The 6,000-nt window shown below is 46.4% G+C and overlaps 1 protein-coding gene across 3 annotated transcripts in view; it reads right to left on the bottom strand.

Moving 5' to 3' along the window:
* LOC116848284 (mushroom body large-type Kenyon cell-specific protein 1) overlaps positions 1-6,000 on the bottom strand; it is a 380,233-nt gene that overhangs the window by 129,858 nt on the left and 244,375 nt on the right. The gene's annotated exons all lie outside the window — the stretch shown is intronic.

Below are 6,000 nucleotides of genomic sequence, written 5' to 3'. Positions count from 1 at the left end.
CTCTCTCTCTCTCTCTTTTTCCTGCTCCTCTTCTCTCGGACGCGCATGTCAAAGAATTACTCCATTTTTTAGTGTGGCGAGCTCGCTTCTCTCTCGAGGAGCCAACGATGCTCGGCCCTGAGACACGAGCGGTTACGTCGCACCGTTCGTATCTTCCGTCTCGCTCGCTCGCTTCCTCGAGGATATTCGACCGGGCCCATCCGACCGGCTGTCGAATCTGCACGAGGACACGTGACTGCAGTCGGCCAGGCGGTCAGGCCGTTCGTCGAGTGGGCCCAAGGTCAGTGCCAGTGGGTCAGTCGGGCCAATCGCGCCGCAGCTTGGCCGAAGGTCTCGCCGAATTCGCGCGCGACGTAAAATGGACGGCTTATATCACACCGGATGTCTGAGTGACGATCGTGTGTGTTCCTTTTCTCGCTTTTTACTCTGCTTTCTATATTATAATAATGTATTCATCTCTTTTTTCTAAACAGACATATGTATCGTTTTGTTTGTTTATTGCACTCGTAAAAAGTTGTTAAATACAGCTTACATTTCTAACTGCTTGCGAGCAGAGAAACGCGGACTCTGCGATTTTGCGTGTTTTGTGAAAAAAAATCTGGAAAATTCACGTTTGAATCTATCCACATGGTAGGTATCCCTCCGATCTCTTATCGAGATTGTTAAAGGTCGTAATGACGTTTCCGGCGATCCATTCAGCGCTATACGCAGGGAAGGGAATTGCGATCGTACGCCGATCGCAATTCCCTTCCGTCACCAGTGTCTCTTTCACGCGCCAATTTCGCGGACGAAAAACGATGCCCGCGCACAGCTGCCTTTGTGTCGATGCACATGCAGCAGCGTGTCGGAAAGGGAACGGATAGGCCGGCATCCAAGAAGGCCTTGACCGTATCTCTGCTTATCGCGTCGTTCGCGCTGCACGCCCGGCATCACACGTCACGTTGGTTAAGTCATCCGACGACGACAACGACGGCGGTAACGGCGACCAGAACGACGATGACGACGCCGGCGTTGTTCTCCGGCGCGCACGTGTACCGCCTGCACAGCCGAGTGGAAGGATACTTTTTTGACGCTCGTTAATATCGAAACAACACCACGGCAAATCCACGCATGTATGTGTATGTATGTGTGTGTGTGTGTACCTATGGAATAATAACAAGAAAAGACACGTCGAGAATCACCACCCACTAAATAATTTCCTATCAAAGCACAACTCTCTTTTCTTCTTCCTTAGAATACGCCTGACTGACGTCTCAGCAATGAAACTAGACTACACGGAAAAAATAGTTGCATCAACCAGAAAATTAGTAATATACAGCATAACCTTTCTTTTTGTTTTAAAGAATCAATTCCTATTTGCGCTGATCCACCGATTCGTTGCCTCAAAAATGCACCATTTTCAGAAAACGAATCGCAGTGCTAATGTATGATATTGCATAAATCAACTAAGAATTAGTTACTAAAGAAATAAAAACTGCCATATTTTACTATTTTCTGGCTGACATCAGCATTTTTTCTTTTCATATAATATTTTAGTTTAACTTAAATGATTCAGTGAGAGTTAGAATCACACTCGACGGTTGATTCTAGAATCCGACAAAGGATTTTCAACACATTGTTTGTCTCAGCCCACCTCGCTTTTACACTCTTCATATATTAGTGACTCAAAATCCCCTTAACCCTTTTGAGCCTTCTCGCTAATTCGCTGTTGTCAAAGAGCTGGAATTTTTTTATCTCGTCAGCACAACTATGTTCCGAATCTCCGTGAATGTCGCTATTACGAGAATATCAGAGCACAACGATGCCTGGATAATGATCAAGAGGAAATCGCGGAATTCACAAGCGAAATTCGTTAGGGATTGTTGGGATCGCTGTTATTGGAATATTTCCTCTAATTGAGGCCACGATACGAATACTCGATTCCAGAGCATGGAGAATATTTACGTAAGTATTACGCGTGAAAAAATTCGCGGGCGCAGCATTATGCCGCGCTGATAAACCGCATCTGCGGTTCACCACGCGCGCGGATAAAGATTAAATTCTTCGCGAAACCGGTTTAGATGACTTTAAGAAAACGCCGGGCGGCGGCAGGCCGAGCGAATTCGCTCGTTATTCGACGTTATTCAATCGCGCGGCGCATTGAAATAATTAAGCGCGCGAGTCGCTTACAATAATACCGACGTGTTTACGCGGCTCGCGTTGATTTTTGTGAGAGGAAACGCGCACAGAAACGAGACGCTTCTTTGATTGCACGAAAGAGCGCCCGGCGTGGTCACGAGACGCGCGCGCCGGCGCGCCGGCGTTGTCGCGAAGGTAATTAATTAAAATGAGGAAGGGCGCCGCTTTTGCGCTAATTCCAATTTAATTTGCCCCACAATTATTTGTCGGTTGCGGATCGATAAATCATTATTGACTTTGTCAATAAATGCAAATGCGCCGGTGCGCTCATTACGCAAATCAAATTATTATTAATTAGTGTACTCTGTTTTATTAATCGTCTAGCTTGTCGTTCGATAATAACAAATTGCGAAATGTAGCGCGATATTTCGGTAATTAAGCGTGCGTGCGCGCGCGGTCGCGCCGGCCTCGGCGAAATCCTCCAGACGAATCTGCGAGCGCCAGCGCGCGGGCGGGATGGGGGCGGGGAGGGGGGACTCATCGAGTAATCGCACTGGAGTGCAATTTATACGTCGATAGAAAGCCAGCAAATATTTCCGAGAAGATGCACAGCGACTATCGATCGCGCGGTTATATCATTAGCGGCGCGGCCCGCGGCCAACGCGCGAATCCACGCGCCCTTTGACGGAGTCGCGCCGCTGACACGCGTATCGCGTGCGCGAATGTTATTATTTTATTCTGACGTCAAGTCACACAAACAACGGCTATCCGCTCTGTTGTGTGTGTGTGTGTATATGTGTATGCGTGTGTGACGCGCGGATACGTTCACTCTCGTGTTATCTGGGACAGCGGCGGCAAAAGGGTCTTCGCGTCGTTGCGGTAACGGTAAGTGCAAGGTATGCTGACACAGAATAACGCGTGCATAAACGCACCGTAACCGAGCGATGTTTACTCGTAAGTATCCGTAGGCACACCGTAATTGGCGTTACGTAAGTACTCGTCCCTACGAGTCGCGCGCGACGCGGCACGACTCGCGCTACGAAACGTCACCTTTCTCCGGTGGAGTCGAGTCGCCGCCACCGCCGCCATCGCCGCCGTCGTCGTCGTATCGAGTCGCGATCGACGAACGGGACACCGGTGTGCGATTCGTGCTATCGCCCTTGAGCCAAAAATAGTTTTCCCCGCGATATTAATCTATCCGAAGGTGTTGCATTAGAACGACGCCGCAGCAGCGGCGCGCTGCGTTGCGCTGCGTTCGCGTTGCGTCACGTTCGGATAGTAATTAGAAGCTAACACATCGACCGGTTGTTATCTTCGATCTCGGACCGTTTCCGACGTTTCCGCGCTTTCCTCTCGGCGCGTCACGGCCGCGGAGTGCAATGCCGTGCAAACAACATCGCGACACTTTCGCACCCTTGATCTCAAAGCTTCGCGAGTCACTCGCTGATTAACTCCTCGCGTGCAATCATATTTTTCGGAAACACACTGTACAGTCTGCGGCCCGTCAAATTTGAGCAACCTTGAACTACTATAATTTCATGAAAAACTAATAATTTTGGACACATCCTTTTTTAGTCTCGTGAGATTTACGGAAAAAATTTTATAGTATAAATCATTGTAGAGTTTTATAACAGGGGAGCAGATTGATGTAATCGGTTATCCTTTCATTTCATGCATACTATTTATATTCAGCAACTGAAGTGCGCCATTAAAAAATTGTCCGTGTTTCTCGCGCGAAATTTATTACCATACCGGCAGTCTATTCCTGCACTACTGGAAACATAATAAAATTGAAGAAAATTTATATGAAAGAGAAAATTGTAATATTCTATATAAAACGTAATAAAGTCGCGAGGTGCAAACAGATTTGAGCAATTTTGAAATTTTCCCGAACCCCAAACGAAAGTTGGTTAGCCATCACACATTCGTTCGGGTCTCATAGATCCAACATTACACGTGAGAGGTGAAATCCTATCTACGATACTCGAACGCGCACCGTAATTCGCTGATATTGATTTGAAAAATATTATTTTTATGCACAACTATTCCGTGCACATAACGAATGATTCGATAAAAAAACTGCCCGCTTCCGTGAGATTTCGAAATAATTGTTTCCGGAGTGTCTCACGTTATCACGCTTTCGGGGAGTTCTCCAACATGAAATTAGAAGTTACGAGAACGACGCAGATTTCTCCGCGTGACGAAAAGCCACGTAGTTTGATGCGCCAAGTGCGCATCGCGCCCGGAGGCTCGCTGGATCGAATCGCGATCCAGAAATGACTCCAGTACTAGCCCGTACACGCCGTCCGCATTGCGTTCTCGCGTTCGCATCGACCACGCTCGCCTGCCACATTCAAATCGTCCCAGGGATCGTGGGACCGCGGGCTGCGCACGGGAACCATCGAAACCGAGCAGCGATTTGCAAGGAATGTCAGTCCCGAGTCCCGAGCAGCACCCAAAAGGGCCGACGCCGAGTGCCGTGCGAACGAAACGCGTCTCTGCTGGAAGACGAGGTCTCCTCATCGCACCGACGAAATATTGAAAATCAACCCAGCAGACAACGATTTCTCATCCAACGAAATGATCGATTAATTTCTTGGCTGTTGAGCGAAAAAATACTTATAGGCCAAAAATATGTGTGGCAAAACCTTTAATAAAATTATAAAAAGATTATTTCCTTCAGCAGTCTTTTGAGTCGCTTGAGTCTGAAATTATAAGTTTAAAATTCAAAATGACGGACCAAAGATAAAAAAATCGTCCGATTTGTATAAAAGTTTTGGGATCGAGGATTTTCCGAAGCCGCTATTTTCGAGTTCAATATTAAAATTTGTTGTTGCAAGAATAGTGAACTCAATATAGTGACGAAAAATTTTAAATCATTAAAATTTCAAAATTAATTTTTATGCAAATTAAATTTATTTTAAATATTTCGTCTGTAATAATCATTTTAATTTTATAAATTTTTATTTTAAATTTAAAATTAGCGATTTCAAAAACCTTTAGACTTTAATTTTTTATGTAAATCAAACGATTTTTTGAATTTCTAGATCCGCCGTTTTGAATTCCACAATTTTGACCTCAGATTTGAATTTAGCGATCCCCAAAATATAAAAATATAATTTCCGCCATTGACAAAGTCATGAGGAAGAGTCTGGTAAAGAAGAGGGTCGCAAGTCACTTTAATTTTACGATGATTCATTGGACTGTCGGTCGAGAGAAAAAAAAGTTTCCAAAACGTTTTACAAGTATACGCTCAAGCGATCTAAAGTGTTCTCTCGTACAAATATCTTTGTATTTGCAAATGGTACACCGAAATGGTTTTCCCACTTCTTCATCGATTAAAAGACCCGTGGCTAGGCACAGCAGACTCAAAAGACTCAAAAACCGCGCGAATCCCGAAATGAACTCTCAATTGGAAATCTCGAAATTCGCAACACACACATACACGTGTTATCCATCGCGCCTCGACCTCTCATCGCGCTCGCCGAGCCACTCGACGAATTTCAGTTTCACAAGAGAGCCGTTTCAAGCGAAAGCGGCGGAAGGAACGCGTGCGGCGCCGTTTACAGAGCGTTCCATTCACAGCCGTAAATTTTCGCGCCGGCCGCCGTTGGATTCTCCCTGCCAAGCGTACCGTTAATAACTCAGGGAAGTACGATTTAACGGATCGTCAAACAATTAATAATCCAGAGACTCGGATCTCTGGCCCGGCGAGCGGGCGGCGGCAGGGTCGGTCGGCTGGCCGACCGGCTGGCTGGCTGGCTGGCTCTGGCGCGACGCCAATGTTTCCGCGCCGCGATAACCCATAAAACTTTCTCGACACACTTAAGCGCTCGTTTACACGTCGCGGAATTAAGCCAATTTTCCACTCTGTCGGCAATC

This window comes from Odontomachus brunneus, unplaced genomic scaffold (genome assembly GCF_010583005.1).
Source record: "Odontomachus brunneus isolate Ranch 3 - 2012 unplaced genomic scaffold, Obru_v1 Obru_scaffold_092, whole genome shotgun sequence".
In the NCBI taxonomy this organism is placed as follows: Eukaryota; Metazoa; Arthropoda; class Insecta; order Hymenoptera; family Formicidae; genus Odontomachus; species Odontomachus brunneus.
Note: the sequence above shows the minus strand (reverse complement) of the source record. Positions and strands in the feature narration are given on the sequence as shown.